Raw genomic sequence first — 26,375 nt, 5'->3', positions numbered from 1 at the left:
GGTGGATGAAATTAACTCCTGACCATCAGCACATAGACCCCAGAGCAGTGGAACCAGAAGGATGATGTTAACTCCTAAAGTACCACTTTGTTTCCTCATCTCCAGTCAATCAGAAGGGTGTCCACAAGCTGATCAGGTATCCTGCCACTCTCTCCCTCACCTTGCCTTTAAAAACCCTTCCCTGAAAGCCATCAGGGAGTTCAGGTCTTTTGTTCAAGAGCTGTCCTTTCTCTTTGGTTGGCCCTATGTTGGGCGCCTTGCAATAAACCCTGTACTTTCCTTCACCACAACCTGGTGCCAAAAGATTGGCTTTACTATGCACAGGCAAGTGGACCCAAGTTTGATTCTTTTTTTTTTTTTTTTTTTTTTGCATTTTAGGGCTACACCCATGGCATATGGAGGTTCCCAGACTAGGAGTCGAACCGGAGCTACAGCTGCCGGCCTATACCACAGCCATAGCAATTTACGAGCTGAGCCTCCTCTGCAAACTACACCACAGCTCACAGCAACGCTGGATCCTTAACCCACTGAGCGAGGCCAGGGATCGAACCTCATGGTTCCTAGTTGGATTCGTTTCTGCTCCAAGTATGTTAAGGAACACCGCTCCAAATTTAGTTCCTTAACATACTTCTATTTGTTTTCCTATGATATCTCCACTTTCACTTACTTGCATTCTGATTTTTTTTTGTTAAGTAGCTGAAAGGAGTTATAGTTTGACAGGAATTTCCATAATCCTGGGTTCACCACCGACTACTTGTTTCATCTGTGAATCTCATCCAGTGGAAAAAAAGATTGAGTATCATTCTTTAAAGACCAACTCCCTACTTTTACCAGAACTTGATATACAGAGAGTAGTTTATCTAGCCAGGTATCTAAGTACCTAAGTCTATAACTTAGGCCTCCTTGACTCCAGTACAGTGTTTTCCGTTTCAATAAATTACCATTTATTTTCAACAGCCAGTATAAGAAAGTGTGGTTGAGGCAAGAGAGGATTAGACAAGGCGATTCATTTCCTTCTGATCTTTATTTAGTCTCAGTTCCCAAAGTAAAGGAAAAGCACCAGAGAAAAACAGCCCAGATGGTATATTTTGCATGTTAGCTATACTGTAAGAACATTCTTTTTGAAATGTATGTGATTTCAACTCACAATAAAAACACACATAAGACATAAACACTCTCCTCCATAATTGAACCAAAAGTTTCACGAAGAATTCTTGCCTTTATTATATGTGCCCTCTGATCTTTTCTATTTTATTCCATTCTAGCTATTAAATAAAATTGACTTTTTTTGAAAAGTTTGAAAAATCTTGCTCAAGGAACTAGGAGGCAGGTTTCAATCTATCAAGCTCCAAAATTACCAGCTTTGCTGAAACTGTGTCAATCACAGAATAATAAACTTCCCTCATATTTATTTGAACTACAAGTACTATCTCCCAGACTTCAGAACAGAACCTATAGAATCTTCCTCATTGGAACACCAATTCATTACAATCTCATAGATTCTAAGACTCATTGTTTTTCACATTTTAACATCTCTGGGTTCAAGATATGTCTTTAAAAAATCAGTAGCAAGGCATAGTTTAATTGGCAGTATTTCTTTTCCTTTCTTGGGTAATATGAAATAATGGTGAGTCTTAAAGTCCATGATTGTTTAGAGTTTCTACGAAATACCTTTGTAAAGAGATTACATAAGCCAAACGCTATTGCTTATTCATTTCAAACTATCCAGCTGATCAAAATGCTTTTCGAGGTCTTAAGAAAATGAAATAAGAATCGCTTAAGAGAGAAAACTTAGATAAAAGGAAAAATGAGTTACAAACTGTTTGGATATTACAGAAAGCTTTCTCATGTGCCTTCATTGTTAGTAGAGTTTATGATCTTTCTGCTTTTGCACTTCCCTTATTTTTGTATTGTCATTGTCCTTCTTTTGGTGTCCAGCCTTTTGCTCTTTTCCTCTTATTAACAGGTTGGGGGGAAAGTTCCTTCAACCACAGTTAAAACGGAAGGCAAAAGGTATGTCCAAAAGTTAAAGTACCTGAAAAAAATCAAGAAGTAGGCTTCACTTTAAAAATAGAATAAACTGTCAAATTCCTGTGTATCTGTGTAAACCGCCATCAACCTATCACACTGTAAAGCTGGCATGAAGGATCTTGAACAGGACTAGGAACAAAAATAAGTTTGCTAGGTTATTTTCATCCTAGCGTGAAGGAAATGCACCAACCTTTCCTCAAAAATAAAAACCTCTACTGAAGAAAACAGTACACTAAATGCCACAATTAACGTGCTACCGGAAACGGGAACAAGTAGTTATGGCTTTCCAAGCCAGACACCAAGATGCCTTCTGTGTTCCTTTGTTTGGCTGAAAGTTTAGCCAAACCCAAACTGGGGAGGCGGGCCTCACGCTGGGGCCTCAGGATGGGCGTGGGGCCCAGGGCCCTACCCCGAGCTCTGTTCTGCAGTCTCCTCAGAATGGGTAGTGCCCTGCACAACCGGTCCCGAAGGCCTCGCCCCTGTAAGCTCCGGGAGGGCGGCGGTGGATTCGCCTCCCTAGACCGCCCTCGAGTGTGCGGAAGCGGTTCAGCGGCGACAAGACTCCACCAGGGTGGAGTGTTGACAGTTGCGCCCGCGCGGCTGACGCCCGCCCGGTAGGGGAGGGGTCTTCGCCTCTTTCTCCCCGCGTCGTCACATGACGGAAAAGGGGTGTGGTCCGAGCCCTGTAGCCGAGGTCGGGGGGCGGAGCCGGGGGGCGGGGTCGGGAGGGGAGGGCGCTCGAAATCGAAGGACCTTGGCCGCTCTAGGTGCCCAGAGAGGCGGCGACTCGGCCGATGATGACAGCATTAGGCCGCGACGCTTTCCTGGCCAGGCGCGGGTGATAGCGGCAGCCGCATCGGCGGCAGTGTTAGATTTCGCCGCGGCCGCAGCCGCCGTCAATAGCCGGCAGGCGGAGGGAAGGTGAGGGCCCGCCTGGGCGAGTAGACCGCGGGGCCGGAGTTCCCTCCCCCTTCGAGGGCGAAGCAGGCAGTGCCTCAGTGGCGGCGAGACAGCGCCCTTGCTGTGGGCTCGCGTCTCAGCTGCCGCCGGCGACAGCGGCTGAGAGAAGTTGGGGTCCGATTGGACGCGTGCAGGGCCCTAGAGGAACCGGCCACCTGCGCCCCGCCTCTCCGAGGACTCCGCATCGGTGAGTGTCGCGCGGGTCGGTGAATTGGGATGTGACAGGTTCGCTCCCCTACGGGCGACTTGCACCCCCTGCCCTCCCACGTTCTGAGCTCGGCCTGGCGGCGACTCCAGGCACCCTGCGCCGGGGAGTTTTTCTTTGGCTCCTTTGTCCGCTTTTGGAGTGGGGAATTCCAGAGGCTGGCGGGGATGTAGTGTTTTGGGGCCCGCGGTAGGTGCGTCTGCAACCTTACAAAGCCGTGGCAGGGGCTGGGGGCTGGTAGGAGCTTTTTGACTGTCTGCTTCCTCCCGAAGTTTGACTGGGCGGACCGCGGGGTCTTGCCGGAAGCCCCAGCGCCGGGGAGAGCTGGCGCTTTGTCACTTGGTGCAGTTAAGGCGAGGCTCCCGTTTTCCTGTGACAGCCCCAGAGGAGGCTGTGCCGCGCACCGCAGACCGCACCCGGCCTTGCAGAGCCGAGTGACACGGTGATGTTCCTCTAAACCTCAGTTCCTGTGGCCTTATGTAGCGTAGGAGGAAGGCGAAGCCTTTGCTGGACTTTTATATTTAATGATTGCTTTTGAGCCGTTCCTTAAGATTCCAAGGAGCTTCACAAAGAGCATGTTTTTGGTTCATGGAGCCACCGACTCAAGACTGGCCGAGGCGCAGCAGCAGTATATGCAGATTTTCCATTTACAAAAGTCATTTAACATTCTTCTTTATGAGAAACGTCTGCGGTTGGGGACCATTCCTAATTTCATTTTGTCAAAATGCTGCTTGAGATAATGGGTATCTTAGGCTCCTACTTAGATGGGAAAACTTAGCCAACTAATGATATAAGCATATTTAAGTAATTTAATGAGATTTTTTTCCTTTCTGATGCTGGAAGACTTAAATGACTTCTAAATGATAATCGAATGCACCGTGTATGGTAGGTTTATTAGTTTTTATTAACTTCCCCTAAAACTTAGCTTCAAATTAGTGCCATTTTAGTGCGGTTTTTTGTTTGTTTGTTTGTTTGCCTCATTTAGGACTCCAAGGAGCGCAGACAGGGACTGGTGGAGAAACATGGGTGAACTGCTTGTTAGGTTTCCTCCCTCCATCCCATCAGGTGTCACTTGAACTTGACCATGCTGAGGGACCATGGTTAATTTCTGTGCTTCCTAATTTTTGTAGTGAAATTATTAAGATAATGCTAGCTTTATGAAACAGGTTGGGAAAGGGAAGTAAGGCATGCAATTTGTGCTCTATTAAAAGTACAACTAATTTCAAATTTTTGTTAACCGTTTTTTTGATAGCAGCTGTGTTTGGAATGACTACAGTGTGCCTGTTCAGAGTAATGGGAAAAGGACAAGATGAAACATAAGAACTACCTTTTAGGTCTTTAATTATGGAACTTAAGTTGTTGCGGTCAAATTCTGTGTGAACCATTTAAGCTTCAGTACATTGTTCACAGGCTTAGAAATGCCTGTTTAGGAGTTCCCGTTGTGGCTCAGTGGTTAACGAATCCGACTAGGAACCATGAGGTTTCGGGTTCGATCCCTGGCCTTGCTCAGTGGGTTAAGGATCCGGTGTTGAGGTGAGCTGTGGTGTAGGTTGCAGACGCGGCTCGGATCCCAAGCTTCTGTGGCTCTGGCGTAGCCGGCGGCTACAGCTCCGATTCGACCCCTAGCCTGGGAACCTCCATATGCCGCGGAAGCAGGCCCAAGAAATGGCAAAAAGACAAAAAAAATAATAAATAAATAAATAAAAAAGAAATGCCTGTTTAATTTAAAATGGTTATGGTTTATTTCTTTCACTGAATCATAGTATTTGTTGTATCTGAAAAGGAACTGCCACATTTTTTTCAGTTAAAATATTACATATTAGAGTCAATCAAATATTAGAGTCAATCAAATGTTTCTTACCAAAAATTTATGGCATCTATAAATTTGGCAATATCTAGGTTTCTTTTGAATTGAAAAGCCTTAATATATACTTTGGGGATAAATATACATTTCTGTGTAAGGAAATTATATTTTAGTTTTGATTTAAGAACAAATTGATAAAATTAAGATTTACATTTGCCTTATAGAAAGACCTTTTTTTTTTTTTCTGTCTTTTCTAGGGCCACACCTGCAGCATATGGAGGTTCCCAGGCTAGGGGTCATATCAGAGCTGTAGCTGCCATCCTACACCACAGTCACAGCAACGTGGGATCCGAGCCGCATCTGCAACCTACACCACAGCTCATGGTAACGCCGGATCCTTAACCTACTAAGCAAGGCCAGGGATCGAACCCGCAACCTCATGGTTCCTATTCAGATTGGTTAACTACTGAGCCACAACGGGAACTCCAAAAGATCTTTCTTTTTAAAGGACTAATTGCATAATTTCTTTAACAAGTGAGTGCTTAGTACATTTAAACTTGGTTTATAAATAATCCTTCAAGAGTAGGTTACTTGAACTGAAGAATGAATGACAAAATAAAGAATTGATTCTTAGGTGTAGTTTTGTAATATTTTTGAAAATCCTTATCCTAATAGTAATACTTGAAGTATTATGTCTTAATATTTATATTACAGTATCCAAAGCTGAACATATTTATAGCAGTGAAGTTGGAGCATTGGGGGATTCAAAAGTAGAAGATACTGATCCTATCGTATTCTTATGAATATGACCTACAAATTATACATAAATACAGCTCAAATTAAAAAGCCTCTGGGGGGAGTTCCCATTGTGGTGCAGTGGAAATGAATCTGACTAGGAACCATGAAGTTTCGGGTTCCATCCCTGGCCTTGCTGAGTGGGATCCAGCGTTGCCATGAGCTGTGGTGCATAGGTTGAAGACACGGCTCGGATCTGGTGTTGCTGTGGCTGTGGCATAGGCCAGCAGCTGTAGCTCTGATTAGACCCCCAGCATGAGCATATCGATATGCCGCAGGAGCAGGCCCCCCCCCCAAAAAAAAGAAAAAATGGCAAGAAACCAAACCAAAACAAAACGAATCCTCTGGGGGAAGTTCCCGTTGTGGCTCAGTGGTAACGAACCCAACTAGTACCCATGAGGATGCTGGTTGGATCCCCAGCCTCATTCAGCGGATTAAGGATCTGGCCTTGCTATGAGCTGTGGTGTAGGCCAGCAGCTGCAGCTCTGATTCTACCCCTAGCCTGGGTACTTCCATATGCCGTGGGTGGGTGAAAAAAAAAAAAAAAAGGCCTCTGGATACTTCATTAATGACCATGACTGGGTGCAGGGAGATTGAAATATAGTTTCCTTGTGGTTGGGACACAGGAAGAGATGTCTGGACTAATGTGTGAAGATTTCATGTCAATATTTTCTTTCAAGAAACTCCTGAAACCGACTTTCCTTCCACTTTGGTCCCCACCCTCTCATATAGCCTCTCAGAGGCATAAATTGAGGACCTCATCTGAAACACATGGTAGAAGGGATTTTTACTCCTGGAAAATGCTATCAAGTTTGCAAGAAGAGAGTTTTTTTGTTATTTTGTTTTTTTTCAGAGATCTTGTAGGAGAGGAATCCTTGCTCTGAAACATTATCCTCTTCTACCCTTCCTTATTTTTACTTTTGTAAAAGTTGGAAACAATGTAAGCTCTCCATGATGGCAAGGACCTTGCCAGTTTTGCTCACGATTGACTTTCCAAGTGAGAAATAGTTATTGAATGAAAAAATAGAGTTCTAGATATATTACTGGAGAACAAAGAGGAGGATGTGATAATCTAGTCCAAATTAGATAAATCAGTGAAGTGACAAAGAAACATTGTTGGCTTGGAAGGAGGGAAGCAGGTAGTCTAACCAGGGGAATTTTCTTGGAGAAGATTCTTCATTTAGGTCTTGCTGAAAGATGTATATCTGAAGATAAGCAAGTGTTCTGAGAGTAGTAAACAGCACCAACCAGAGCATTTTAAATTGGACTGAGTAGTCATGTCAGGTTAAGCACAGTGAGTCTTCTTTTTGTGTAGTATTATGCAGAATTTTTTCTTCTTTCCTCACAACTGTTGCCTCTCCCAGATAAAAAAGATTGGCACATTTTTTAGCTAAAATTTAGAGTACTTGAGTTTTAGAAATGACAATAGTACAGTGAAAGCAAGAGCATTGAACTGTGGGTTAGAAAATTTGAATTGAATTTCTCATTGCATCTTATATAAGCAAGTTTCCTTAGGCAAATCACTGGGCCTTAGTTTTCTCATTTGTGAAGGAGGATAATAAACTTCATCCCACGGGGTACTTGGGAGAATGAAATTACATAATGTGTATGAAAGTGCCTATCTCGATATCGAACACATAGGAGAAATCAATAAATATTAAATTATTTAAACATTTCTTTGTCTTTAGATCTTTGAAAAGATTTTGATGTATTTATCACAAACTCTTAATATCTATTTGACTTTTGCATTAACCCATGGTGTTACCTTTATACTGATCAGTATCAAAAATCTAGATGCTTTGTTTTCTTTCAGTCAGGCATGATGTTTTCTCATAGAAATGAGTTTTAATTATGTTACTTCATAATGTTACAGACTGTAAGGAACGCTAGATGCCTCAAATTTGTGATGCCTTAAGTGATATATGTGACTGAAAAATCTGAACCTTTGGGCTTTTCTTCTCTACAGAATTGGTTTTTGAAGAAATCGCCACTGCCTATCATGCAATTGTCTATTCATTGTTGTGAAAAAAATGGCAATTTTCTGCCAGTAAGGAAAAAATATCACCAAAAGTATCCACTATATGTCTTCAGTGACCTGAGTTGCTTAAACCATAAAGAATCTCTATCTGCTGTGCTTTATTTTAGAATTCAATATTTTTTGAACAGGCTAATAGACTTTTGCATCATTTCTTATCTAAGCTTTTTGCTCCAGTAGCTGTTCTTTTATGACTCTCAAAATTTCATTATACTTCGAGAACTTTTTGTAGTGTTTAAATCCATGGAGCAGGCTGTTCTTTGTGTAAGATTTGGAAGGGAATTTTATTATAAATAGACTAAAAGGAGTCTTGACTCTTCAAATGATAAGTCAGTTACCCACCATTTTCCATATTCATAAAAGACTGAAAAAAAAAAGAGGAAATGGTTTTTGAGCTTGAAGACTCTTTTCAGCTTAAAAAGGAGAAACTTTTGATTCAGGGTTTTTAAAAAATGATGGATTCAGAGAGACATTGATAGTTCTTGAAGGTGTCTTAGTAGGACACCTAAGAGGTCATAATAATAATAATTGCTTATATGTGTTGACCACTAACTATGTATCAGGTATTTGACATATATGTGTACTTGACAATGACCACCCAAATCAGACTATTTTTTTGTGTTTATTTATTTATTTATTTATTTTTAATTTTTTTTATGGCCACATCTGTAGCATATGGAAGTTCCTGGGCCAGGGACTGAATCCTAGCCTGTGGCTGCAGCAGTGCCAGATCCTTTAACCCACTGTGTCAGGCCGGGGATCAAACCCTCTGCAGCAATCTAAGCCACTGCAATCAGGTTCTTAACCCACTGTGTCACAGCAGGAACTCCTCTTTGTCCTTTTTTAAATATCAGAAGCTCTGAGAGATTAATTAGTAGGCCATAGAACCAGGATTTGAACTAAACCTGAGTCACGGGGAGGCTAAATAGCAGGTGGTGGAGCTTACCAAAAGGATTTGAATTCAAGGTTTAACCTGACCTTTGACATCAGAACTTGTCCTTTTAACCATTGCCTTTTACTGCCTTCTGTAGTTTATTTGCAGTTGCCCCTTGTGATTGTTCTTGACCTTTATGATCTTTTTCAGTCTATTTTAACTTGATGATTTGGAAAATACAGTCAGTAATAAGATGGCATATAGCCTCGATTTTTCTCATTTCATGAGTGTTTGACATCCTATTTTTTTTTTTTACTTGGAGTAAATAAATGATTCTTTAATGTACATTCAGTTGCCATTTTCTCACTAGGACATTTCAGACTAAATTAGAACTATAAGAACATAGTAGATATGGTATTTTAAGGTGACTTGTTACAATTTTTAAACTCCTACTTTTTTTGTTTTTTGTTTTCTTTTTATAGCCGGTCTAATGGCATATGGAAGTTCCTGGGCTGGGGTCAAATCATAGCTGCAGCTGCCAGCCTGTGCCACAGCCACAGCAACCCAAGATCTGAGCCCTATCTGCAATTTACACCACAGCTTGTGGCAACGCCGGATCCTTAATCCACTGAGCCAGGCCAGGGATTGAACCCTCATCCTCACAGACATAGTGTTGGGTTCTTAACCTGCTGAGGCACAGTGGGGACTCCCAAAGTCATATTTTTTTTTTTTTTAAAGAGTAGCACTGATGCACAGAATTAGTATGGATAGTTTTTATGAATGATACTTGAGGGACATAGATCAGTATGATTGAAGTCTATCTTATCAAAATGTCCACCACTAAAGTAACTTCTTTTTTGGCAGCCAAATGCCACTATTAGCAGGAGTAGTGTGTCGGATTACGTAACTAATAAAAGGCTCAGGCCTTTTATGAAAATTATGAAATCTGTGTAGGTATGTTTTAATGGGGTGACAGTTTAGTAGATTTGGGGAGAGAGGTGTTCAGTCTAGGTAACACTATTACTGGCTAAGAATGAAGTGGGATGTCTTGGACATGAGGGCGCAGATACATTATTCCTGTAGAAAGTATGGTGAGAGGAGTTCCTCTTGTGGCTCAGCGGTTAATGAACCCAAGTAGCATCCCTGAGGACGTGGGTTCAATCCCGGGCCTTGCTCAGTGGGTTAAGGGTCTGGGGTTGATGTGAGCTGTGGTGTAGCTTGCAGACGCAGCTCAGATCCCGTGTTGCTGTGGCTCTGGCATAGGCCGGCAGCTGCAGCTCTGATTCGACCCCTGGCTTGGGAACCTCCATATGCCGAGAGTGCTGCCCTAAAAAGACAAAAAATAAAAAAGTTTAGTGAGAAACTTCTGAACATGAGTTTTGCCTGTTGTTTTGACCATGACAACATTTAGTATCAGGGTTCCAGAAGTAAAGAAAAACAGTGCTGTGCATTGTAGTGGGGAGTTTGTAATAGTTCTATGCTGTTTTCTAGATGTGGATCCGTTATAAATATTGACTTATCATCATAGAAGGACTTTCTTATTACCTATCATTTTAGAACTCTGGAGAGGCAGAATAGCACAGGCTCTGGAGCCAGACTGCTTATGTTGAGAACCTGCACAGTCACTTAACTAGTTATTGCCCTGTACCCAGCCCTATGCTGACATGAGATGGCTGCAGGGGAAGAAAATGGTGTATTTAGGTAAAGTGAGGCCTAGAGATGCACCCTGTGGTTCTTACGTGGTATAAAAGAGATCTGGAAATTCTCACATAATCCTAGTGAAGGAAATAGAAGTTAACAGAGTGAGGGCCAGCAAACCTGTCATGAGGCTGCTGTTGTGAAGACCAGGCAGTAGAGGTTGTGGAGAGGGCAGCTGTGGCAGGTTCAGCTCAATGCCCAGCAGAATTTGTGCTCTCTCTTGCTGTAGTATAGCTAACACTGGGAAGTGGTTGCCCAGCCAGCAACACATTTCTGTCATTCTTGCCTCTGTCCCTATCCTCCTTTTCTGCATCTCAGTGGGGCCAGATGACTGTTTTTTACCAGTGGAACGTGAATGGGAGTGATGTGTTGTCACTTCCGAGTTGAGGTGGGAGAAAGCAGCTGTCTTTCTCCACCTTCCCTTCCAAGCCAAGCACCAGGTGCAGAGGCTGAGCCTCTTTGGTGTGATAGAGCCATAAGATTGGGAGGATATCAAGTTCCTAGATTACCATGTGGAAGAAAGCTGTGCATCAAACAGGAGCACTCATGATAGACTGTAATTTTAATGAGACATTTTAGTTGCGTGAAATTACTGAAAAAATTGATGTTTATGCGTTAAGCAGCTAGTGTTGTCTTAACTCTATGTATGGTCTATGTATGGGCTGCGTAGAAAGGGTATGGAGCCCTCAGTAGGAGCTGAGAGCCAAGGGGCCTAGGACTAAGTTAGGAGACACTGGATGCTCTTCCAACATACTCATCAGCATATGCCATTATGATTGCATCAAATCTCAGAGGCTCGTTAGCACCCAGAGTGTGGTACATTGGTCTAGATTCAGACCAATCATAATATCCCCTGTGCCCATGAAAGCTTTTGTCCATATCCAGATACCATTAAAGGATGAGGGACAGAGACATTATGAATTTTTCTATGAAAGTCTGAAATGTTCCCATAATGCTGGGGTTCTCCAACCTGCTCTATTGACATTTTGGGCTGGATAATTCTTAGTTGTGGTGCGGTCTGTCCTGCACACTGTAGACCATATAGCGGCATCCCTACCCTCTACCCATTAGATCTCAGCAGCACTTCACGAATTTTGCAACCAAAAATGTCTCTAGACCTTGCCAAATACCCTTGCGGGAGGGGGGCACAATCACCCCCAGCGGAGAGCCACCACTGAGTTAATCCCCCCAAATTTATTTTATTTTAATTTTACGTATTAGTTTAAAATTTTTATTATAGTTGATTTACAATGTTGTGCCAATTTCTGCTGTATAGCAAAGTAACCCAATCATACATATATGTGCGCGTGTGTGTGTATATGTTCTCTTTTTTATATTATCTTCCATCATGGTTTATCCCAAGAGACTGGGTATAGTTCCCTGAGCTGTACAGTAGGAACTCATTGCTTATCCATTCTAAATATAATAGTTTGCATCTACCAATCCCAAATTCCCAGCCCATCACATTCTCTCTCCCATCCTCCTTGGCAATGACAAGTCTGTTCTCTATGTCTCTTTCTATTTTGTAGATAGGTTCATTTGTGCCATGTTTTATATTCCACATATAAGTGATATATGGTATTTGTCTTTCTCTTTCTGACTTACTTCACTTAGTATGATAATCTCTAGCTGCATAAAAATATGGAATGCTTCACAAATTTGCATGTCATCCTTACTCAGGGGTTGTGCTAATCCTCTCTGTATCGTTCCAGTTTTAGTATATGTGCTGCTGAAGGGAGCACTACTTTTATTTTTATTTTTTGGCCATGCTTGCAGCATGTGGAAGTTCCCAGGCCAGGGATCAGAGCTGTGCCACAGCAGCGACCTGAGCTGCTATAGTGACAATGCTGAATCCTTAACCCGCTGTCCCACAAGGGAACTCCTGAAAGAAATTATTTTAAACTGAAAGAAACTTATCTTTAATTAAAGGACTTTTTCTTCTCTTAGGAGATGGGTGTAGTTCATAGGGGAGGTTTGTTTATGAATATACCACAAAGAAAGCTTTGTTGTTTCTATAAAAGGCACTAGTTTCTTTTTTGTTTCTTTTTTGCCTTTTCTAGGGCTGCTCCCATGGCATATGGAGGTTCTCAGGCTAGGGGTGTATCTAATCGGAGCTGTGGCTGCTGGCCTATGCCAGAACCATAGCAACTGGGAATCTGAACCAAGTTTGTGACCTACACCACAGCTCGCGGCAATGCCAGATCCTTAACCCAATGAGCGAGGCCAGGGATCGAACTCACAACCTCACGGTTCCTAGTCAGATTCGTTAACCACTGTGCCACGACGGGAACTCCAAAAACACACTAGTTTCTATTGAATGTTGATTTATACTTATTAATTTATCACCTTAGTGCCTAGATTTTCCATTTTTTCTTTCTTCTTTTTCTTTCTAACCTGGTAGCTATGTTTCTTATTTCCTAAACACATTTCCCCCATCCCACCAGCCCTAGCTGTCATGTTCATACATCCATCTCAAAATAACAAAAACCAATAAATAGTTTTGATGTTATGACAATGTAAATATCATTTAATGCTAGGACAGGTAGGATGCTCAGATTATGATTTCTTTCCTACAGATCCTTTTAAGCATCCCTTGGGCCACTTGAAGAAAAATACCTTGATACCATCAAGGTCCAGTGGATTTTATTAGTTTTTTAGAATGTAGCCATTGAGTTAAAAATAGTGGACATGACCTCCTTTGTTCTTGGTGTTTCTAATTGCACCTTTTTTTTGGTGTTGTATACTTTTATCAGAATCTCCCCTCTAACTCTTCAGCATACTACCTCTTATATTGTGCACCTTTTTTTTTGGTGTTGTATACTTTTATCAGAATCTCCCCTCTAACTCTTCAGCATACTACCTCTTATATTGTGTTCCTTAATTATCTGGAGTTCTCGGCTTACATCAGAAAAAATTCTGACGAGGAGCCATGAGGTTGCGGGTCCGATCCCTGGCCTTGCTCAGTGGGTTATGGATCTGGCCTTTCTGTGAGCTGTGGTATAGGTCGCAGGCGCGGCTTGGATCTGGCGTTGCTGTGGCTGTAGCATAGGCCGGCAACTGTAGCTCCAATTGGACCCCTAGCCTGGGAACATCCATATGCTGTGGGTGCAGCCCTAAAAAGCAAAAAAAAAAGAAAAAAGAAAAAATCTGGAAGTTGTCTGTTTGGGGTTTTTTTGTTTTTAATTTAATTTAATTTAATTTAATTTAATTTTTTAATTTTTTAAAAACATTCTATTTCAGTTTGGACTAGGAACTTCTTTCACTGTCCTCTTGGATTGGGTCCATTTTGTTATATACCCTCCTTTTTTAACTAAATTTACTTGATTTTTTTTTCTGAAGTACATCTTTAAGTAACTTCCCTAAAAAGTGTTTGAGAGTCACATATTCTGAATTCTTCTGTATATAAAATGTTTTCATTCTATCCTCCCATTTGACTGATAATATGGGCACAATGTTATAGGTTCCAAATAATATTCCTTTGGAACTCTGAAAGCATTGCTTGGTTGTCTTCCAGCAACCAGGGCTGCTGATTAGAAGTCCTGTGTTGTCTAATTCATTATCCTTTTTAAGGTGGTTAGTTCTTTATTTTTTTCTGTCTAAAAACTTTTAGTATCTTCTCTGTTTTGTCTTTCTGTTGCAAAGTCATAATGAGGTCTACACTTCATTTTGTTTTGTTTTGGTTATTTGTTCTAGGCACTCAGTTGCCCTTATTGTTTGAATCAAATTCTTCAACTCTGAGAAATTATTTTTCTAGGCACTTAGTTGCCCTTATTGTTTGAATCAGATTCTTCAACTCTGAGAAATTCTCTTCTGTCTTTGATATTTTCCTCCCTTCATTTTCTTGTTTTCTTCTGCTTCATTAGGGGATGTTTTCTCTCCTGGACTGATCCTCATCTCATTTTTTTTGGAGCTGTAGCCACTGGCCTACACCGCAGCCACAGCAATGCTAGATCCGAGCTGCATCTGCAACCTACATCACAGCTCAAGGCAATGCCGAATCCTTAATTCAATGAGTGAGGCCAGGGGTTGGGCCTGCATCCTCATGAATACTAGTCAGAATCATTTCCACTGAGCCACAATGGGAACTCCCCTCATCTCATTTTTAATTTCATATTTTATGATTCTCTTTGCTCTGTGTTCAAGGGATTTTTTTGAGGGGGTGGGATAATCTATGAATTTGCTTATTTTTTTTCCTGCCTTTCTTTTCTTGTTTTATGCTGTAACACTCTCCCCGGTCTCACAATATGCAAAGTAGATGTTTAAAAGATATTTTGTGTTTCCTCAGTTATTTCCTTTTTACATCTCATCAGCTTTTAGACTTTTTGGTTTTTAGGACTGCACCCAAGGCACGTGGAGGTTCCCAGGCTAGGGGTCCAGTTGGAGCTACAGCTGCTGGCCTACACCACAGCCACAGCAATGTGAGATCTGAGCTGTGTCTGTGATCTACACCACAGCTCATGGCAATGCCAGATCTTTAACCCACTGAGGGAGGCCAGGGATCAAACATGTAACCTCATGGCTCCTAGTTGAATTGTTTGTGCTGTGCCACCATGGGAGTTCCTTATACTTGTTTTTATAAATTTTTTTTTCATGCTTAGTTTTCTTTATATGCCTGATGATGCTTGGTTGTCTTCATGTGACAGAAAAAAGACTGGCTTCCTGATCTGGATATTCCCCTCCCTGTTCCTGAGACTGTTTTCCCTATTAGGTTTTTCCTTTGAATGGAAATTCTGGGCACAGCACTTTAGGAGCAAGATAGTATAGGGTATGGCCTATTGTCAAGCATTGTTTTGGGGTAAGAGGAAGGGGCACCAGCTTCCAGGCTGTGGACCCTCAAAATGCCAGATAAGAAGGATTTATTACTCTGCACCAGCATCCCCAGTTTTTTGCTTTATCTTGAGAAAAGTTGACTGTCTTTTTGCTAGGGAGTAAATGCCAATTGTTTAGGTGCTGCTGGGAGATGGAGGATGGGAAAATGTAGTTGTTCCTTGTAATCAGGTAATATATAATTCTCCTATTTTTAGCCCCACTATTTATTCCCACTCTTTGCTGAACCATTTACTGTGCAATCGTGTTTCTCTAGGGGTTCTCTCAGATGTATTGGTTCTCAACCATTTGCATCATTCTTAAAGGTATAATGAGGCTGTGGCCCCCTCTGCTTGTTATAGCAATCAGTATCACATCTACTTTCTTCTTTCAGAAATTTGTTGACTTCCCTCTCTACTCTGTCCCCACTTTTTATGTGTATATGTCTTTCTTTCAATTTAACTTTATTTTATACAACTCTTAAAGGTTGTTTCCATTTATAGCTATTACAAAATATTGGCTATATTTCTTGTATTGTACAGTATATCCTTGAGCCTACTGCTCAGTATTTTTGGGGCTTTTTTTTTTAGGGCTGCAGCAACAGCATGTGGAAGTTCCCAGGCTAGGGGTTGAATCGGAGCTGCAGTTGCCAGCCTACACCACAGCCACAGCAATGCCAGATCCAAGCTGAATCTGAAAGCTACAGTACAGCTCACAGCCACGCCCGGTCCTTAACCCACTGATCGAGGCCAAGGATTGAACAACCCAGATCCTACTCATGGATAGTAGTCAGGTTTGTTACCACTGAGCCATAATGGGAATTCCCTACTCAGTAGTTCATACCTCCCACTCCCTCATCTCTCTGTTGTTGCCCCATCCCCATTTTAAATTCTTTGCTCTTCCTTTTTTTTTTTTTTTTTCCTGTATGAACTGTTTCTTGTCTTTTTTTTTTTTTTTTTTTTTTTTTTTTTTAAGGGCTGCACTTGCAGCATATAGAGGTTCGCAGGCTAGGGGCCAAATCAGAGCTGCAGCTACCAGTCTATGCCACAGCCACAACAATTTGGGATCCGAGTCCTGTCTGCGACTTACACCACAGCTCATGGCAACACTGGATCCTTAGAGCAAGGCCAGGGATCGAACCTGCGTCCTCATGGTTACTAGTCAAATTTGCTTCTGCTGAGCCTCTTCAGGAACTCCTGAATTGTTTTTATTTCAGTGGGATATGTGGAATAATGAGGGAAAAATTTATATTCAGTTCATCATCTTTTATTGGAGACCTTTCCTTTTTTTTTTTTTTTTGTTAATGCAGGTTTATTCATAGAAATTATGATCATGATCCTGTGTTGAAATAGAGTGATATTTCTTTACTCTTGATTTGTAGAGGTATTTGTATCTTTTTGCCAGTTGGTCCTAAAACTCATATGCTTCTTGAATTCTTATTTGCTTCTTAGTTTTTCTGCTTCCTCTTCTGTTTTCACCTGCCCCAACTTGTACATGTCATTATGATTGTCTCGCCACTTCTAGTTTGATACGTGGAAACTGAATGAGACATAAAATAGTGCATAAAATAGTGACTTTGGTCTAGGGACTGGCATGTCAGCTATAAGCCCCTGGCTCTTGTGAGATTTTGATTATTCATTGCTTATTTTCTTGTTTCTCAACTGTGTCTAGGCAGGAGAGGTGTTATTATTCTTCTTCATTTACTTGTCTGCCTTAACTGTTATAGCTACTCTGGTTCTTTGGTTATTGATATTTTTCTCTAATACTTTTCCTCCTCTTCTACCTTTTTTTGGGCACTTTAAATATTGGGCTTGGATTGCTTAGCAGGTTCGTTGAAGGCCTGAATTTTCATCTCCTTTACTCAAAAAAATTTTCCAGCATTGTTTAACATTTTATATACCTTTTCCTCTCTATTTCCTAGTCTCCTTTCCTGAATCTTCAGTAAAATTGATTGATTATAATTTATCCTGGGAAAATAAATTTCTCTATTTTCCCTCTCTTCTGTCATTGCTGCATTTCTCTGTTACTCTTCAGTCTTTCTCTCATGAAACTATAGTTCTTTCTTCTACATTTATGGCTTTGACTGCTGGAATGTGTCCTTTATCACTGGAGTTATAATTCTCTTGCAATTAGAAGTTTATACAATCCAGATTTTTAAAATGCTGACTACTTTGAAGTTGAAATCCTGTCAAAAGTGTTGTGATTTGGAAGGTTTAAGTCTCTAGATTTGACCTGATTATGTAAGATACTGTGGAACCTACATGGTACATAATTATTTGAATTTTAAAGTAGCTTAGAAAAGAAATTGGCTCTTATGCAGTTTCTTTATTTGCTCAGTGTAGAGGGAGTCAAAATTGTAAATATTCCCTAATGCATTTGACATCTATTTGCTGATTGTTTTGTGAACTTTCTCTATATTCTGTGAAACTCTTGGTTTTAGAATCTAGAGATTTGGTTAGATCATGGTTATATCTCTTGCTTTATCTTTTTTATATTTTCTAAGCATTTTCTCTTTCAGATACCTGTCATACTTTCCTCATTATGGTGCCCTTTTCTGCTTCTATTATATTTATGGTTTTGGTACTTTTTCTCTCTGTTCCTGAAATTTTTTAAATAGGAATTTCAGCATTATATAGATAGTACTTTGACTGTTTTCAAAGGTTTGATTATTTGGGGAATTATGTTTTTTTATCTTTATTGTCCCTAAAATTTAGGATTATGGTAAAGGAACTAAAAAAATAATACCCTGTCATTACTAAGGAAAAATTCCTCTGTCAAAACAGAGATTCATTTAAGAGGTTCATTGCTTAACATATTTAGTATCTTAACTAACAAGGTCTTATTTGGTTATCTTTTGGGACTTCTTAATTTGCAGTAGTAATAATTAGCCTCTTCACACTTCTGTTGAAATTAATCAATGATGCATTTTATGGCTGGCTATAAGACAAATTATGGTATTCTCTAAAAATTTTTTCATTGTCGCCATATCCATCAATTTTCTTTTAGGGACAGTTTTTCAATGTGAGTTATTTCCATAGTTTCTCATTTTTGGTAGTCATTTTTAATTGAAATATTAAAAATTGTGTTGGTTCTCAGATCCTTTTTGAATTGGCATGTGGAAGTGTAATTATATGTCTTGGTTACTTACATGATAAATTAAAGATGATGAGTACTTTGGTTGTGGTAATTTATACCTCGAATTCAAAACCCAGAAGCATCTAGGCCAGAGTTAGGTACTCAGACACTCGTTTTTCTTTCATGCCCAAGATAGAAAACCATCCTTAGTCTGTATCATGATATGAAGAAATTGCTTTTGGATTGAATAAGAAAATCAGTAATAAAATTCCTTGAGATTATCTTAACTTTAGATCTTGCATTTCAAGCTTTGATCCTTAATAAAGAACCCTCAGCTTAAGTATGGGTTTGAATTATAGGAAACAGGGGTGAGTCTTTTGGTTTATTATAACCAGTTGCTATAATTAATGAGAAACACATTCACTTTTTTTCTGGTATCTTGATTTAAAGTAAGATTCGTATTTTCCTTAGGAAAGAACCTTTCAAGAAAACAGTGAAAATTTATGCAGAATGAGGTGGTTTTAGCTGTAATTTAAAACATCTGACTTTAAAAATGAGTACTTAAAATCCAAGGAAGACATTTAATACATAAGGCTAAATAATTAATACATGATTGCCAGTGACATATCTCCAAACACTGTCCTTAATACACCTTGAGTTATTACCATCTCAGAAACCCTCTTTGAGGCACCATGTCACAGCCTTGTGTAACTTAGAGCATTTCAAACACCAACTGATTTAGTAAACAGATGCACTGGGAAAATAAGAAACCTGCCAGAAGTATTGTCTTTCCTGCTAAGTAACTTTGTGACCTTGGCAAACCACTTAGTCTCTGTGGGTCTTAGTAAAATGGAGAGTTCAGAACAGATAGCCTTTTAGGTTCTTTTGAGGATTCCTTGACAATGTTAGGGGCTAGAAATCCAATCAGATAATATGTTATGTAATGTAATCCTTATAATAGCTCTGAAAAAGGTGTTGTTATTTCTATTTTACAGATAGAGTTATTGCTGTTGTACAAGACTCCATGTTCAAGTAAAATGCCCTATCATGTAGCCACTGCTAGGGGCCAAGCAAGGAGTTTAACTTTGGCTTATCTCATTCTACAGCTATGTTCTTTTTAGTATATAATACCTCCTCCCTAAGCCATGTTGTTAGAGTAGACTATCAGATTTTATTCTTAATATTTGTTCCATTTCTTAATCTATACTTTAGAGTAAATGTGCTTTTGCATTATTATATCATCTATTACTCAGGAAAACCAGAAGTCAGGGATCAGGCCTATCTATAAGTTGTGCCCAAAGTAAAAATATGACCAGTTTTAATTTTTTTTAATTAAAAAGAAATTTTTTTTTTTTTTTTTTTGCTTTTTTAGGGCCGCACCCACAAGCACATGGAAGTTCCCAGGCTAGGAGTTGAATTGGAACTACAGCTGCTAGCCTGCGTGAGAGCCACAGCAGTGCAAGATCCAAGCAACCTACACCACAGCTCACAGCAACACCAGATCCTTAACCCACTGAGCGAGGCCAGGGATTGAACCTCTGTCCTCATGGTTACTAATCAGATTCGTTTCCCCTGAGCCACTGTGGGAACTTTGAGACCAGTTTTTAAATAAATGTATTAAAACATACGACTGAGGTGTTCGGAGTTACCTTGAATTTAGTGACTGTTCAAAAACACTTTAAAAATTATTCTTTGACATTACTTTTGTGCCTTCAGCCTCATTCTTTTACCTATATTCTATGGTAGTGAATCACGTATCTTGAGAGTGGATTTGATATTTGGAAAAAGCGGGAAGTCATTCTGAACCAGGTATTATACATAAAATTAAGGATCAAGGTGAGAAATGCCCTTTTTAGTTAAAAATAACCAGTGACCAAGAGGATGAAACCTGTTAGTTTTGTGTCATTTATAAGAAAGTGAAGAGGAGAGTTCCAGAATTGTTTTGTATGGTGGCAAATTTAAATGATCTCTAAAAATGACTACTCTGAGTGGAGATAACCTTTATTCGGATGTAAATTCTGCTATATTAGTTAAAGTTACACCCTTTTTTCTTTCTTTTTACAGCTGCACCCCTGTCATAATGGAAGTTCCCCAGCTAGGGGTTGCATCAGAGCCACAGTTGCAGGCCTACATCACAGCAGCAGCAACACCAGATCCAGGCCACATCTGTGACCTGTGCCACAGCCTGGGGCAGTGCCGAATCCTTAACCCACTGAACAAGGCGAGGAATTGAACCTGCATCCTCACAGAGACAATATTGAGTACTTAACCCATTGAATGCACTGAACTACGACATGAACTCCTAAAGTTACATCCTAAGATAGTTATACTTGTTTTCTGCCATTTAGGCCAGTGCTATGCTGATTGAGCATGCACTTGAGAGAAAAAGAGTTGGTGAATGAATTAATTATACATGGCAGGTATTCTTTCCATTTTAAAGGAGATCAGAATCTATATAACATTTGTTTTCATAATAATTTAGTTCTTTGGTTATATTCATATTTATTATGTAATTTGTGCTTATCTGTGTTTAGGTATAATTCCAGACAGCTATTCCATTCTGTTTCCTAGTATGAATTAAAACCACTTCTGTTGCTAAGCCTGAATGTACTTTTTTTTTTTCCTCCTTTGTCCTTTCAGGGCCACACCCATGGCATATGGAGGTGCCCAGGCTAGGGGTCTAATCAGAGCTGTTGCTGCCAGCCTACACCAGAGCCACAGCAATGCCAGGTCCGAGCCGTGTCTGAGACCTACACCACAGCTCATGGCAACGCTGGATCCTTAACCCACTGGGCAAGGCCAGGGATTGAACCCACAACCTCATGGTTCCTGGTCGGATTTCCGTTGCGCATGACGGAAGCTCCCTGAATGTATTCTTTAATTCAGGTTTACATGTAAAATAATAGTAAGGTTTTTTTTTTTTTTTTGCAAAAATTATACTAGACCACATTATAAGCATATATTACTGAATTGTTTTTGGATATCACTGCTGTACTCTATTGGTACAGATAATAAGCAATAATATATCTTTGTATCTTGTTGCAGAGGAACTCGGAATAGGAAGATTTCATTTTATTTTTCAAAGGTGGTTTGTTTTTTGTTTTTTTTGTTTGTTTGTTTGTTTTTGTTTTTGATTTTTAGGGCCACACCTGCTGCATATGGAATCAGAGCTACAGCTGCCAGCCTGCACCACAGTCACAGCAACATGGGATCTGACCTACACAGCTCCTGGCAACACTGGATCCTTAACCCACTGATCGAGGCTGGGGACCAAACTAGAATTCTCATAGATTCTAGTCCGGTTCATCAATCTTTGAGCCACAAAGGGAACTCCTCAAAGGTGTTATTTTTTTATTTCAACTCCCAGATGGTATAGTTTAATGAAGCCTCTTCATTTGTGAGTATTAAAAGATTCTAAAAAAATGCCTCTAGTCCCTTTTTAATAGTACTTTTTCTTTTGAGGTTTCAAAATAATTTAATGTTACAAGGCCTTTAATTCAACAGATATTTGAGTGCAAGTCATTATGCAAGGGGCTAAAAATTTAATGGAAACTAGAGATGTGACCTCTCTGAGTTTATGTGGGTAGGAAAGGTTGGAACAGATAGTAAACTACTAATTTTCGCAATTGTGGACAGTGCTAAGAGGAGGAAATAGTGGGTGATAGAAGATTTTGCTGACCTAGTGAGGCAGGGGAGCCAAGGAAGGTGACTTAAGCTGAGGGAGAAAAGAAGAATATTTCTGGCAGAACATCTTATCTAAATATCCTGGAACAGCAAGGAACTTGGCTTTTGCTAGGAAATGAAAGAGTCCACTGTGTCTGGAGTATAAAAAAAAAAAAATAAGAGTGATAGCAATATGACGCAGTAGGCAAGGCTGGGTCATGAGAGGCTTGATTGACCCTGTTAAGGATTTTGATTGTTGTCTTAAGGTCCTTGGAAACCATTAATAATATCTTAAACAAAGAATCACGAGTTCCTGTTATGGCTCAGTGGGTTACAAACTCGACTAGTATCCATGAGGATGCAGGTTCGATCCCTGGCCTCACTCAGTGGGTTAAGGATCTGGCGTTGATGTGAGCGTCACTGTAGGTCACAGATGTGGGCCAAATCTGGCATTGCTATGGCTGTGGCATCGGCCAGCAGCTACAGCTCTGATTCCACCCTTAGCCCAGGAATTTCCATATGCCACAGGTCCAGCCCTAAAAAGGAAAAAAAAAAAAAAGCAAAAAAACCCCCAAACAACAACAAAAACAAAGGATCATGGTATGATCAAGTTTAGAACGATCACTCTGGGTGCTCTGTGATAGTTTGGAAGCCACCAGGGTAGAGCTGAGAGACTCGTTGGGTCATTTTGAAATTAAGGTATCTATGACTTATCCAGGGAGAATCCTGTAGGTTAGTGGTTCTCAAAGTGTGTCACCTGGGAACATTATTAGAAATGAAGATTCTTGGGTTCTCCCAAGACTCTTGAATCAGCTTTGAAGGTGAAGCTTAGAAATCTGATTTTGAACAGGCCTTCCAGGTGATTCTGGTGCTTCCTGAAGTTTTTGAACCTCTGCTTCAGGTCATTAGATATATGGTTTTGGTGTAGGAGAAAGTTCTAGGTTGGTTATATGAATAGGGAGTAACTGCATTAAGGTGGTAGTTGAAAATGAGAGGAAGAGGCTCTGAATAGAATGAAGCCTTGAGACACTTAAGTGTCTGAGTCCTGTACAGAGTGAGGGGAGGTAGTGAAAGAATCAGAAAAGGATTGCTTAGAGGGACTTCAAAGTCAGAAGCCTCTTGGGATAAAGGCATGGCAAAGGAAACATTAAATTTGGCAATGGGAAAATCTTTGTTTTTTTTTTTCTTTTCCTTTGAGGGCCCCACCTGAGGCATATGGAATTTCCCAGGCTTTAGGGGTCGAATTGGAGCTGTAGCTGCTGGCCTATGCCACAGCCATGGCAACGTCAGATCCAAGCCATGTCTGTGACCTACACCACAGCTCATAGTAATGCCAGATCCTTAACCCAGTGTGTGATGCCAGGGATCGAAACCACACCCTCATGGATACTGGTCGGATTTGTTACTGCTGCAACACCATGGGAACTCTGGCAATAGAAGATCTTTGTGTGAGTAATTGTAGCGGAATTACTGAGGTAGGCACTGGATTTCATTGGGTTCAGAAGTAAATGGAGAGAGGAATGAAGAAAATATAATTTACTCATTTAAAACATCCTTTACTCTTTGGACAGATATTTAAAATTCCAAAATATGGGAAATAAAAGTAAACAACCTGGATGGGCAACTAACTAGCATAAGATTGTTTTAAGAACTATATAATAAAATCTCACTCTTTGGACCTATTGATTTTGAAATTCATAATTTACGTAGAAGACTGAGCTCAAGTTTATCGTTGTCTTTACCATTTTGCAAGGAATGCTTTACTATAATAATAAGTTAATGAGACGGAGGTGAGAGTTTAGCTTACCAAGAAGCTAAAGTTTACCTCCTTAAATATATTTTATAATTCAAGTTCAGACTTTTAATTTCTTTAATTACTCTAGCTTGTTGGACTTACTCTAACATGTTAATGTTATGCCATTCTTCAGGAAGACCACATTTAATGTGAAACCAAATTAAAGTAATTTCAAGGTCAACCTCAATTACGAAGTAGTATCTTTTGAGGTGTGTGTGTATGTGGATGTGTGCATGATGTGCAGCACACGAGGAAGGGGTGGGGGAGAGGGAGACTGAGACTTAAGTCATTTTAAGATGCATTTTCTTGGTGAAATACTTTTGTCTAAATTTTTTAAGAAGCAAAAACATGGTTATTACATCAGTATATGCTCACTGTAAAATTTGGTAGCTATAGAAACTCATAAAGTTAATTTCTGTTACCACTAGATTCTACTTTATGTCCCAAACAGTCTGCTTTTTACCAGTTTGCTATTATTCTTCAGGTATTCTTCCCTTTCTCCATCTCTCCCTTTACCTTCTTTCTTTCTCTCTCTCTTTATATATGTACATAGATAGATAGGTAGGTAGATAGACGGATGGATGTAGATATATCTATCTATCTTTCTATCTATATTTATATAACATGTATGTATAATTGTTTGAAAAACAGAGCTGCGATTATAATGTAATGCTGTTTTGCAGTTTTTTTCTCCAGTTAGTACGTATTAAATCCCAAAGTCTGAATCCTAGTAATTCCTTCCATTGAATTTATGTTTTGTTCTTAGAATGTTAAACTCAGATTTAAGAAACTTGGATTTTGATCTCTTTTTGCTCCATGATCTTGGGCAAGTCACTTAATTCCTGTGTGTTTAGTTTTTTCATCTGTAAAATTTAGAGATGATGAGTGGTTGAAGATTTCTCATAGTTGTAAGGTTTATTTAGATATACTAGGATTTCAAAGGGCAGACAGTTCCTTGAATTTTACATGGAAATTGATTATCTTAACTGACCTGTGAACACTTAAAGGGATAAGTTTTTGCCGAATTAAAACCACAATAGTGGTGGGGAAGCATGTTAGAAACAGGATTGAAAAAGATGATTTTCTGCCATTTACTAGTGTGCTTAGTAGGCATAACTGTTGCTTTTAGGGTGACACTGACCTCTAAAAAAACACAAAAAGCAAGAAACTTTCTTAGAGCTGATTAAAATTTTGACTGGAGGTTCACAGCACTTTTTTGGGAGTGTGGAATGTGGGTGGGTCTCTTTGGGTCTGTGTTTGGTTTTACCCATTGGTTGTTTGTTCATGGAAGATAAGACAAATGAGACTTACTGCCTGCTCAGCATTCTTTAAGATTGTGGCATCTTCTCACATAAGTGTCTAAGAAAAGCCAGAGCACTAGGGATAGGAGCCATTGATAGGAAGGAGGCTGGGAGCTGTGCTTTCTGTTCTTTGGCTTTCCACTTTGGGACTGTTTGCTCAGTTAAATTTTCACAAAAAACTTGAGAAGGCAAAACAGTTTTAGTTTAAAGAATCTGTGAGTGAAGGTGTCCAGCTTTTGAGTTAACATTGCTCTGTTCTTATTATTAATACATTTATTAAAAGATTTTGTTTTCTTGTTTTCAATGTCTTAAGTTGCTGACGTTGTTTACTTTTCATTTTTTTCTGTTTTTAATTCTTTTCATCTTTTTTTCTTATCCATAGTGTTCCTTGTCCATTAAACTTTTAGGGAGTCTTTTCTTATTCCTAATCTTCAGCTTGTATTTTTCTATTATTTTCTTGTCACCTTTATATATTTTGAATTTTTTTGCCCTTTTCATTTGATTTGTTTGCTTAAACTCTTTAAAAAAGTTATATTTTTCCAAATAGGATTTTATTAAGGCAGAGACACAAGTAAATATAAAGATGAATAATTAAGAAAATTAATGACTCCAACAGTAGCTTGCCCAAGGAGAGCTTTAGTTTAAATTTATTTTTATTGAGAATATGTATTTTTGTTTTCTGTATATGTGGTTGTTGGATGGCATGGTTCTAATGTGGGTGGCTCCAAGTATACTTCACACTCTAAGCAAGAGATTCAGGGTACCTTTTTTCCCCTCCACTTATCCAAAAGTAATTCTTAGGGCTTCGCATAAGGGACTTTGTTATTCCTTTAAATTTTGAACCTCTTCCTCATAGCTCTAATCTGAGCAATGCAGATGCACCATGGGCAAATTTCCCACCTCTTAACTAAAATAAGTTTATTTACAGTGATAAAGCCTGCTTTCATGTTTCCTGTCATCCCTTTCATTATTTTGAAAGTATTTGATTTAAAAAATTTCACAATCTTCATTTTAAAAAGAAATAATCTTTAGCAGTATCAGCCTCCCCAGATCTCCTTTCAACAGAGAACAGAAACAGAAAACAGGGATGGCTCTTAGCTAACATTTCATTGCTAATCTTATTATTGAAAAAAAATTCTTTAATGTATTTCTTAAAATAGGAACTTCTTTTTTTAGTGTGCATATAGGAAATACTTTGAAAAGCATTTTATAATATAAAATACTCTCATATAAAGTAACTTTTAAAAAGAAAAGCATGTGTGATTCTGTGTGATATAACGTAGTAAATTTTTTAAAGTATTCATAAATACTTGAGGTATTACTTTGTTGTATA

At 39.5% G+C, this 26,375-nt stretch overlaps 1 protein-coding gene, 1 non-coding gene and 1 pseudogene across 6 annotated transcripts in view; 1 reads left to right on the top strand and 2 right to left on the bottom strand.

Annotated features, from left to right (window-relative positions):
- Positions 1–2,750: 2,750 nt before the first annotated feature.
- OSBPL8 (oxysterol binding protein like 8) overlaps positions 2,751–26,375 on the top strand; it is a 176,312-nt gene continuing 152,687 nt past the window's right edge. For all 5 annotated transcript variants that reach the window (XM_013988328.3, XM_005655647.4, XM_021092052.2 and 2 more), the window contains exon 1: positions 2,751–3,178. The gene's annotated coding sequence lies outside the window, so the exon portion shown is untranslated. The remainder of the gene's footprint in view (positions 3,179–26,375) is intronic.
- Positions 3,027–3,786, bottom strand: LOC146403346 (uncharacterized; annotated as a pseudogene).
- Positions 12,038–12,144, bottom strand: LOC146403345 (U6 spliceosomal RNA). Its single transcript, XR_014804692.1, has one exon. It is a non-coding gene; the product is annotated as a U6 spliceosomal RNA (small nuclear RNA).

Source organism: Sus scrofa, chromosome 5 (assembly GCF_054392235.1).
Source record: "Sus scrofa isolate SSC_HxYL_T2T_F1_AM1 chromosome 5, Sscrofa_HxYL_maternal_Yorkshire_Landrace_v2.0, whole genome shotgun sequence".
Classification (NCBI taxonomy): Eukaryota; Metazoa; Chordata; class Mammalia; order Artiodactyla; family Suidae; genus Sus; species Sus scrofa.
Note: the sequence above shows the minus strand (reverse complement) of the source record. Positions and strands in the feature narration are given on the sequence as shown.